Consider the following 12,023-nt stretch of genomic DNA (forward strand, 5'->3'; position numbering starts at 1 on the left):
TTGACAGTACAGAAGGTCTTAGAAGAGTCTACATGATTCTGTCCCATTGAGATTCTGAAGGTGAGGTAATTCTGAGAGGATGTCCAGACTCAGTGGGGTCCAGTATGCTTACAGCTGAGGCAGAGATTAGCCTTGGTCATCTCTTCTGTTGGGTAGAAAGTATGCTATGCATGAAGTTCCCAGGACCAATATTATAATAAGACTATGTGCTCCTGTATGTGTGAACTGGGTGTCAAGGCTTTATAGTTACTATCGTCCATGGAAAGTAAAGGGAAGGGCCTGTCTGAATGAGATTCATGGACTAGATTTGGTGGCAACATTTCTCCTTAGTCAAGTGGGTGGCATGAGAAGCTGTGAAAAGGTAGGTAACAAGTCAGTCTGCAGGAAGACACCTGTATCAAGCCTGTTTTTATCCTACCTAACTTGCCCAGACACAAGAAATAAAATAATGAAAAAAAATAATAATCTAGTTTATCTTGTATCAATCTCAAATATTAATTTTCACTTTTGTCTTTTATGGCTGTTCTTTAGCTGTGAAATCTGATCTATCACACAGTGAAGACATTTACTTGATACTTGACATTAAAATTAGTATCTTAGGATGTCCACTTTATTTTTTATACAAAAGTTCTCCCATTTTATTATCTCCATGTGTCTCGATCACATAAACAAGTCTCCTAGTGCACTTGGATTTTTAATAACAAAATAAAAAGGGTGGGGTGGGGGAGATTGGAAGCATTTCTCACTTGGCATGAGAATATTGTTCAGCATCTTTGCCAATGCCAAAAGGGGAGCCAGGAGAATATGGTATGTTTGAATAAATTAGTTTGAGGTTATCATGTCCTTCTCTCTGGCCATAACACCTCACAAGGAGATTTTTTTTTCCTTTGCAAGAGATGGTAAATTGGCGTAGTCTGGAGTGGATGTGATCTAGCTCTGTCCCTGCTGTCTTTGAGAAGCTACTGGTTAGATAGATGCAAACTCTTTTCATTACAGCTGCAAAGAACCATTAGTCTTGTGGACTTGGTCTCTTCTAACTCTGAAAAGCATGTATGTTACTTGTAATTTGAATTAGTTTAGCTTAAATTTTCAGCCCTTGGTTGGACCAGCTGCTTTAGAAGCTGTTACTCTGTCCTATTCAGATATTCAACAGATGTAATTCTTAAATAAGATTATTGCAAAATGTCTTCCAGATCATAAATAATTTCTGCCATTCTTCACATTGACTTTTTCTATGCTATCTTTCAGTTGAGGACCGCAGAGCCAGACTCAGGCTCAAGTGTCATTTTCATCTGTACTAGTCCTAGAAGGGAAAATACGCCCTGCTGGTTAAGGTGTTCCAGGGCTGCAGTCAGACCCCTTCCTGGTGAACGCTTCTGTGTGACTTAGTCTCAAAAGAGAGGAACCAATTACTTTTTTACATATTCTTACATGTTTGGTTTTCAGACATAAAGCTGACCTAGAAGTTGCACTAAACTTTCATATAGAATCAAACCCATGGATTCTTGACAAAATCTGCTAGTCCTATACCCAAAGAGTTCATAATATTACTGAGAAACTGTGTAACTGTGTGCCTGCAAAAATAATTTATTCCTCGAGAGAGGAAAAACAAGATTAAGTAGAGAAGTCAAAGTAACAGCAAGGACGTATTTATTCTACCAGGTAGAAGACTAATTGTATTACTTTAAGGCCTTCCAATTTTGTATCCAAAGGTCATGGCTTGTGTTGGAAAGATCAATTATTATATCAGTGTATCAGGCTCAACACAGAAATGCCATCCAAACAGTGCACAGAGAACCTTGCATATTGTGTTTGCCCTAGCAGATAGTTAATCTGGGTTACCGTTTGCTACCTGTTCTATTTGTCTTGCTCAAGAGCATTAGCAAATGTTTATTTGACAGAATGTTCTGTTCCTCTCCTTCACTCCCCCCTTTCCTAAGAAAATGCAGGCTAACCTGAGAGCAACTCTCAGCTGCAAACATAATGTTGCAGGCTGGACTCTAGTCAGAGGAGTTTGTTTGCTACTAATAGGGGAGAGTAGAAAATGTCCTGAGAGTGATCTGCCAAACGGAAAGGGCCTTTAGCCAAAGGGTAATAAATCAGAAGAAAGGAGATACTTACAGCACTTTTACTTACCTGAAAACACTCAAAAGATTAAATTAACTGAGGTGGATGGTCTGTTTAGAACAGCAGAAGCAAAAAGCAGGTTTGTGAATAGCAGCAACCAAGTGTCCATGAATAGCACTGGTTGGAAACAGGACGGCTATCTGTTCCGGTATGGCTGCCTCCCTGTTGTTTTAGTAGGAGGCTCTCTTTCAGAGATCTCCCAAAACCTTTATGCTAGTCCTGCAGGTATTGCTAGTAGTATTGCAGTAGACTGATGAATCAATGCTATTCATACACTTCATTGGAAGTGTGGAGCACTATACAAGTCCATATCCTTCCCTGCGTAGGTATGATGCAGAATAAGTGTTAATCAATGCTGGTTAACACTTGAAAGTGACAGAAACCCTGATAGGAGGGGAAGTGGGCTAGCAAATGACTTGTATCATACAAATGTTAGTTTTTGATGTGGTAAGGTGCTGGAATACCGCTGTCAGAAATGGACAGTTAGGAGGGAAACAAAGATGAAATGCTAAAAACCCTTATGCCTTTGACCGTGCTCCAGGGAAAGGTAAATAATACTCATCACCAAGCAAATCTCAAGTATAGTTCCCCCATGCAAGAGTTTGCTAAGCTGTATCACACTTGTCAAGTTAGGGTGCACAGCCCCTGCAGAAACCCTGATAGGAGGGGAAGTGGGCTAGCAAATGACTTGTATCATACAAATGTTAGTTTTTGATGTGGTAAGGTGCTGGAATACCGCTGTCAGAAATGGACAGTTAGGAGGGAAACAAAGATGAAATGCTAAAAACCCTTATGCCTTTGACCGTGCTCCAGGGAAAGGTAAATAATACTCATCACCAAGCAAATCTCAAGTATAGTTCCCCCATGCAAGAGTTTGCTAAGCTGTATCACACTTGTCAAGTTAGGGTGCACAGCCCCTGCTTGTCTCTGCACTCTGTGGATCTGCTCATGGCTGTGCTTTGGTGTTTTAGGCAAAGGCACTGAAAGAGACTGCGAAGTTCTGAGTGTGGCATAGGGGTGTCCTTTTTCTGTTAGTTCATCTCTGCCCTTTTCTCTGCGTTAGTCTGGATGTGAGAGGCAAGGAAGGCTGTCAGAGCGACTTTGGGGCTATTCAGGAATATTTAAGCACCTGTTAGTATCTGTTTACACTGAGTGACCATAACGCACTCCAGGATCTGCCTGTCTCCAGAACGTAACTGATTGTTTGGGATGGCAGGTAGACACTCCTATGGTCTCTGCCTTGTTGCTAGACACTTCCAGGCAGAAAGGGGATAACAGCCCCTCCCTCTCCTGTCTGACAGGCATTCTGTATGCATAGAAGAGGCTAAATTAAAAACAGCAGTAGACTTTCTGGTTTTTCTTGATAACTGGTATAAAGGAGAAAAGGGAGCAGTCTGTGCACTGCAATTAACATGGAGTGCTATTGCAACTTGTCCTGTAATGCGATATAGTACAGTCTTTGCAGAAAATTGAATGCTGTACCTAGTCAAAAACAGAGCAATGTGGGGTTTTGAAGAAAGTAATTAGCCCCAGGGACCCAGTGGTTTCTCATAGTTTCTCATAGGCAGTACTTCCCATAGGCTCCCAAAGTCAATTTAGGCAAGGGACAGAGCCAATTTATAAATTAAAGTTTTAAGGAATGCTTAGCAAGAGGCAGGCACACCTTTGGTCTTTCTGCAGTGCCTGCTGAATGCCACTCACTGCCATGCTGCTTTTCTCTTGTGAGCTCTGATGCAGACACTGCTGTGCCAGCCCAAGCCCCTGCCAGTGCAGCTGCTTAGACTCAACACTGCTTTGGTACCCTTTGCCTTCTTTCATGCCAAGGCCAATATTTATGCTTAATCTTAATCCTTAAAAGAAAACTGAGTTTAGTTCTAAAATATATGTAGCCCATGCCTGCTCTGCGTGACTGTAAGTTCCTGCATCCAAAACTCTTAATCCTGCTTTACTGACATACTATGTGATACCTTTCTGTGGTTTGTGACATCCTGAAAAAAATCTGCAGTGCCTTTGGGTCATAATCACGTCCTAGTCTCTTGTGACATGCAGAGTCCACTTGAGGCATCACAGTGAAATGGCATACTGTACTTCTGTGAGTCTGCCACATTAATTTGTGTGTTCTGCACCTCTTTCCCCAAAGCTGCACTAAACAGTGACAGTTAGCACCAATATCTTATATGGTAAATGTCTTGAATGCCTGCAGTTAAGACTTTGGTTCAGCATTTGCCCAGGAGTGCATGGTCAATGTAGACTAGTATGCAGGTTACCTCAGAGGAAAGTTTTTCCTCAGCCTTCTTTCATTCAGTGGCTGGAAAGCCAGAAAATGAGAAAGGCCTTCTAAAATATAGTAATTTCCCTGGTTCTGTATCTTAAGGTATTACAGACCTGGATAAGAAGTAAATGCAAAACTTGTAATTTGGACTCTAAACTGTAGGACTGTGGTCTTCTGATACCAAGCACATTTTCAGTCTTCTAGATTCTCTAAGTGCCCTCTAGTGACTAATTCTCTGGACTGTGTCAGGTTTTCATTGTTGGAGAGAGACCAGCCATTGGAGGGGTGGTTGTCTGGTGAGGGCAGGAGCTAAGTAAATGTCCTCATGTTGCTCTGAGGGCAGCACTGGTTTGTACTGCAGAAGCAAATAGAAATATACTCACTGAGCAGTCACTGCACAAAGCTCAGCAAAGCTAATGACTACGTACATGTATGCTGCTATTGTGGAAATTGCATGTCTGAACCAAAACACAAGTAAAATCAAGTGCAAACCAGTGCAAGAAAAACTATTGGGCTGTCACTGCACAACACTTGAATGGTTTCAGTGAAGTGTGGCATTAGTGACATTTTTCTGAATAATTACCCTCTAAAGTTTGAGAAGGGGCCACAGCATTCTCTTTCATTTGATACAGCAACGGTAAACTAGGTTGACAGATTACTGACATTTCATTTGTACCATGACAACATTCCAGAACAGTTTGAACTGTATTCAAAGTCTGTGTTCTTATTTGTGTATTTGTCGATAGCAGGGCATTTCTATCTCTTCCTATCTGTGCAGTGCTGTGCATTACAGTTGCCTGGCACACCTGTCAGGTGGCATCTTGAAGATACTTCTTTATGAATCGTTTTGGGAGCATGGCCTCACCTTGCACCCAAAAAGAATAGGGTAGATTGCTCTGTTCCTGGTATCAATAGGAGCAAACACAAACTCCTTTTGTACTTTGTTATATTCACACAAGTGCAGACTTAAGAAGTGCAGACAGCAGTTGTCAGAACATGCATACTTGTTTCTGTAAAAATTCACATTCTTATCTTGTATTCACTATGTTGAATTTCAATTAATTCAAAACTCAGTTTTAACGCAGGTGGATCAGTGCTGTCACCATGTTGTTCATTTTGCAGCAAAATACTGGGCTTTGTTTCTGGTAGTGTTTTGGATGTGTTTATTTTTTTGTTGTTGCATTTTTCCTTCTTTTAAGTAAAAATTCAAGTGCCTTTTTAAATGTTTAATCACATCCATTAATATAGTCATTGTAGGACTTTGGTGAGTCCAAGTTCAGGAACTGATTTATCTGGGCAACTGAAAGTCATATGACAATATGCTAAGAGCCAGATGTGGAGGTGGTGTGCAAACTGGCATATATGAGACTTCTTCATGTTCTTGTATTAGTCTCCCATCAGCTTCCTTACGCCTACTCAGTTGGCATGTAAGGGATGCTGTGTAATCGGTAAGCTCCTCTTACCAATGTAAAGTGTTTGAACATGTAATTGAAATTACCTTATTTGAACTTGCTTCTTTTTTCTGTCTTTCTATTTTCACTGTGTTTAGTATGATAGGCCATTAATCTAATTGGCATGACTGGGTATTTACAGAAATAGAAATTTACTTCTTCAACTGATACCATAAACGTTGTGGAATACAGTTTCTTTTGGATTTAGAAATGGAGCAAAAGCTCCATTGTACCTGGAATACATGTACAGGAAGAGTTCAAAGGAAGAGAGGAAACTGGCATCTGCTTTAGAAATAATCTGTAAAAGTGGATTGCAGAAGGAACAAGGACAGTTGGGATTTAAAGAATGCTTTGGCCTGTATGATGAACACCTGTATTCATCTAGGTAACTTGAGTGGTAACCAGTGATAGGACATGAGAAACTGGAGTGAAGCAGAGTAAGGGGAAGTTCAGATTAGACATTAGGAAAAGGTTCTTCACTGAGAGGATGGTCAGTCACTGGAACAGGCTCCCTAGGAAAGTGGTCATGGCACCGAGCCTGTCAGAGTTCAAGGGGTGTGTGGACGATGCTCTTAGTCATATGGTTTAGTTTTAGGTAGTCCTTGCAAGGAGCAGGGAGTTGGACTCGATGATCCTTATGGCTTCCTTCCTTGAGATGCTATGCGATTCTAACTCTTGCAATTTTTGTAATTGGCAGAACTAATTTTAAGTAAATGTAAGGCTGTCGTAAACTCTGAAGACATGCACATAGAAATACCTAGAGTCATGCCTGTGTACAAGAGGAGGGATGTAGATGTTGACTTTTTTTTTTTTTCTGGACATGATCTTTGTATCTCACTTCTATGCTAGAAGAGTTCCTGACTGTAGCTTTTTGAAAGACTGCCTAAGTAGACTACAAAGATGCAACAGACTGGGACTTGGTGGTTTCAGAAGCAGTAACCAAACAAAGTGGCTGTTGTTCAAAGCTGAATAAGCTGAGTGAAACGTTGTGGAATACAGTTTCTTTTGGATTTAGAAATGGAGCAAAAGCTCCATTGTACCTGGAATACATGTACAGGAAGAGTTCAAAGGAAGAGAGGAAACTGGCATCTGCTTTAGAAATAATCTGTAAAAGTGGATTGCAGAAGGAACAAGGACAGTTGGGATTTAAAGAATGCTTTGGCCTGTATGATGAACACCTGTATTCATCTAGGTAACTTGAGTGGTAACCAGTGATAGGACATGAGAAACTGGAGTGAAGCAGAGTAAGGGGAAGTTCAGATTAGACATTAGGAAAAGGTTCTTCACTGAGAGGATGGTCAGTCACTGGAACAGGCTCCCTAGGAAAGTGGTCATGGCACCGAGCCTGTCAGAGTTCAAGGGGTGTGTGGACGATGCTCTTAGTCATATGGTTTAGTTTTAGGTAGTCCTTGCAAGGAGCAGGGAGTTGGACTCGATGATCCTTATGGCTTCCTTCCTTGAGATGCTATGCGATTCTAACTCTTGCAATTTTTGTAATTGGCAGAACTAATTTTAAGTAAATGTAAGGCTGTCGTAAACTCTGAAGACATGCACATAGAAATACCTAGAGTCATGCCTGTGTACAAGAGGAGGGATGTAGATGTTGACTTTTTTTTTTTTTCTGGACATGATCTTTGTATCTCACTTCTATGCTAGAAGAGTTCCTGACTGTAGCTTTTTGAAAGACTGCCTAAGTAGACTACAAAGATGCAACAGACTGGGACTTGGTGGTTTCAGAAGCAGTAACCAAACAAAGTGGCTGTTGTTCAAAGCTGAATAAGCTGAGTGGTTGTTTCTCCCCTAATCTCTTCTGAAAATTACCCAAAATGTATTGAGCAGTTTAATTTATATCAGACAGATGTCTTGAATCCATGGCATTAAATCCAATACAGCATGAAAGAACCTTAGAATGTCACTGTGTCTGTATACATACAGCTCTCTAAAACAACTACAGAAGCACCAAGTGTGGAAAAGCATATATGCTGGCTATATCACTGGCAATGGATTTGCAATTTAGCTGCTAAGGCCTAGTGCAGCAGAGTTGACTCAGTCACTCTTTCAAGGGGAGCTAGACACTGGCAACAAATGGGTAAGAGATCTCAACTTTTTAATAAATTCTGAGTGGTTTCTTTAATCTACCTGTTCCACTTAATAATTAACAAATAAGGAGTGGCACCACAATCCCACCACCACCCCATGCCCTGTCCGCAGCAACCTTGAATCTCATTCTCCTAAACAAGACAAAAGCTTTTTTGTTTTTCCTTTTGAAAGACTTTAGTGCATGGACAATAATTAACTTGTCACTTCAATGTGGATTAAGAAAATAAGGATATTTAGTTCTTTCCAAATTATTGCCAGTTTGGGGTGGTTAAAAAATGACAGATGAAGCTAGACTGCTTATGCCTCCTAAGGAACAAGAAATATGCAGTATTTAATTCTGGGCACAGGGAAGCTTTAGTCTTTTCCATGCTATGGAAAGGAAGGTTGTCCGGTATGTGATAGCATTGCTGACTTGGAAATTGTGCAAACTGACTTCAGATAGGCTTGACAGTTTTTTTCTGTAATCTGCACTGCTCTGTGCACCTGTCTACTGCCCTGCCACCCCACCTTCCTTGGCTGTGGAGCTTAGCAGGGGACAGAGTGAAGTCCTACAAACTAAGCAGCTTTCCCACCTTCAAATGAACTGAATTCTACTAAATTAGAAAAAAAAAATAAATCATTTAACTTGAGTCTTTCCCCCCACCCTTGTCTCTTCAGAAGGGAATACAGTTTCTGAGATTTTCATACAATATTGGCAAGGCAAACCTTCTGTGTCATGGGCAACCAAGCTGTACAACTATTGCAAGCTGTTACGGATTGTTCTGAGGAGCTAGCTCTCTGCAGCAATGCCCACTGTCTTCTACAGAAACTCAGCAGTCCAGAACGTTTGTCTTCATGGCCCTTCTTAAAGGAACAGGGGTCATGTGTGATCTCTACTGGCACAGTTTTTCCTTGCCTTCTTTGCTTGTGTAAAGGCAGTCTGTTTGCTGTTCTGCAGGAAGTGGAGGATAGCTTGTGGAGGACATGCACAGGACCCTCTGCAGACAAAGACCTAGTAACTCATCAGACCTGTCCTTCTTTGGGTCATTTGGGTCATTAATCTTTGCTCCAGGATACATGTGGTTTTTGGATGTTCTGAAGCAGCAGCCCCTGAGCATAGAATAACTTTAAAAGCATTTCTGTTTGTTACAGACTTTGTATCTACCCCGGAATCAAATCATGCTTGGGAAAAAAGTTGGGTATTAGAGGTGGATCACTGAACAACATTGCATCACAGAACCTAACTGAAAGATGTTTTAAAATTAATTTTAAGACAAAAATAAATAAAAGAAACACCCCAAATCACACAAATGAAACCAAATTCTTCAAGAGAGAGAACAACATTCTCTGTTGGTGGCTTGCACAGAATTTCACTCAACTGGAGCAAATGTTACCTCAGAGAAAAGGACTATGAGGATAGCAAGAGAGGCTTCTGAGAAACGGAGAAATGGTCCTGATCTGAGTGAGACAAATGATGAGGTCTGCTGGCAAACGAAACAGTGAACCTAACGTGAAGCTGTAAACAAGCGAAGAGATGAATATGTTGGAAAGACTTGACAAAAGAGTTTAATGAATGCAGAACATCAGAGAAGGTAGGAGGGAACAGCACAGATTCATAGCAGTAGGTATTAATCACTAAAACTCATGCCTCACTCTTTTTGAACACTGTTGGATTAAATTAGTACGAAGTAAATTAGTATCTTTTTAAGAGCAACTTATGGGTCAGCTCACAGAGGAGAGGAGATTTGTGGCTTCTGTTTTGTGTAAAGCCCAAAGAATGCTGATAGATGAATGCACAGAGGGAATTGCTTTAGTTCTCTCCATTGTTGTTACCCTGGGAACAACCTGGGAGTACAGTGCCTTGTCCCACTGTTCCAAGTGGACAAACTGTGCTAAATGGTGTGAAAGTTAATCCTTTTAAGTTCTGAGCAGACAATTTTATTTAATTGAACATGGAATAAACATGAGTTTAATGTCTCAAACGTGTTCACAGGGAACACATGATTGTATTATGATGGCCATGACTACCTGCTGTCATTAATAACTGTGTGCCCAGGTGGAACAAGGAGTTGCCTGCGATGACAAGGAATGGGGCTCTGAAGTGCCCTGTTTATCTGCTCAGTGTTTGCAGAGCTCTTGAGCACGTGGGTGGGTGGGAGCTGAAGTGTTGCACCGTGTTCTTACTTGAGGGATGGCGGCTGACTCTGGGGCTGCAGCAAAGAAGGCAGCAAAAAGTTGTGGGTGGTCTGAGAGCCACAGTCTTAGCCCATTAAGCTGTGCCTGAACACTGGAAGCTGAAGATGATAATGGCTCCTCACAGCAACAGACATCTCTTGCCCCTCCTGTCTGGTCCCTTTGGCAGGCAGCAGACCTGCCTGCTCATGTTCTCTCACTGTCTGTGGCACCTGGATGGACCTTTCCCTGTTCCTCTGTCATCTTAGGGCTAAATGTTGTTGGTTTTTTTTGTTTTTTTTTTTTGTCTGCTCAGAAGCATGAAGAATGTTTCCAATGGCTGTGGCATTGGAGGCATGTAAATAAAGGGGATGCTCTCAGCCCGTGGTTTTGAAAGAGAATGGGATTGTTCTTACAGAGCCACAGCAATGGTTTTAATTAATTAAGAATGAGGCTTCTAAAACCAGTTTGTTCTGGTTCAGGCAGCAAATGGAGCAGTTAGTGCTGTATTGTGGGGTGAGACCCCCTGACGGGAGGACACAGCATTCTGCTGTTGTGGCAGCCACCTGGAATCAGCACTGAGAAGCAGTGTCTGGCAAAGCTGGGTCCCATATCTAGGGAGCTGAAGGAAAAAGCTCACCACAGACAGGTGAGGGACCTGTTAGTACTAACATTGCCTCAAATCTGCCAGAAGGACTGGGTATAGAATGCATGTCAAATGAGGAACCTGCAGCATCTTTGATAGAGGCCTGCAATGTCTGTGTGGCAGAAGAATGTTGTTTGGAGCAAATAGGTGTATTTCAGAATGATTCCATTATTCAAAGATGTCTGAGACATCAGACTGACTTTCCCATCTGTGTGTAGTTTATCTGCATGAGGACTTTGACAAGGGCAAAGGATCAAATAGCTAAGAACAACAGTGCTGGCTCTTGACAGGTTTCTTACTCATTTGTACCTAGTCTGGCAGAATTAGGCATGTATCTTAGGGTCAGTTTGGAAACAACATACTTACACAGGTTCCTGTCTTAGAAAGGAGAAAAGGGAAGAGTTTTGCTGTGACTGTTGACATGGTGGTTGGAATGTGGTTTTAAGGAAGAACATTTGTGAGGATAAGTGAGGGACCCAGTCCCACTTTTATTTAGACCAGTATAAGCCCTTTTTTGCCTTATGAATCATTGTGCTTTGTGTGAATAACCTTTACATAGACAAGACAAATGATACTTCAACAATATAGTGGTCAAACTGACATTAAAAAATGGAACGACACAGATCAGTTATCAAGGTGTGGTGACGAGAATGTGCAGTGGCCTCTTGGGCCTGTCCTTGTATGCACCCTGATTTCTTACAACTTCTTGTTGAGCTTTACATGAATTTCTGCACTAGCTGAACCCCATTTGCCTTGGACAGTGCTCTTTGACATCTTTTTCAGATGTTGTGGCTGCGCCACCTACTACATAAATGAGAGGCAGTTTTCTACAAATGGTGCCAATACCTTTTATTCCTACTGTGACTAGTGATTTATGTGCAGGGGAGCCATTGTTCTGCTACAATACATTCTACAAGAGCTAAATACTAATATATACTAAGGATTCATGCAGTGTTGTGGAGACCTCTGGAGATAAAATTAAACATCCTTAGTGCCCTGAGGTAAGTTTTTAAAAAATACATAGAGCCAACTGCACTAGTAAGAATATCTTTGCAAACCATGAAGAAATTTGGAACATAGAAGTACAAGCTATGGTACTATAAAACAAAATTGCTGTGTGCAATACCGGTGCCAATAAAGGATAAGGCTGTGGAAATGAGGGTACGGCAGCTCGTACCTGTCTGAGGCCAGCACCGCTACACTGAGCAGGCACGGCGAGCAGCGAGGCCTGGGGCCTGCGGCAGGGAGGCTGGAGCGAGCGGCTGCCTCCTCCTCA

This window comes from Chaetura pelagica, unplaced genomic scaffold (assembly GCF_000747805.2).
Source record: "Chaetura pelagica isolate M959 unplaced genomic scaffold, ChaPel_1.0 scaffold159, whole genome shotgun sequence".
Classification (NCBI taxonomy): domain Eukaryota; kingdom Metazoa; phylum Chordata; class Aves; order Apodiformes; family Apodidae; genus Chaetura; species Chaetura pelagica.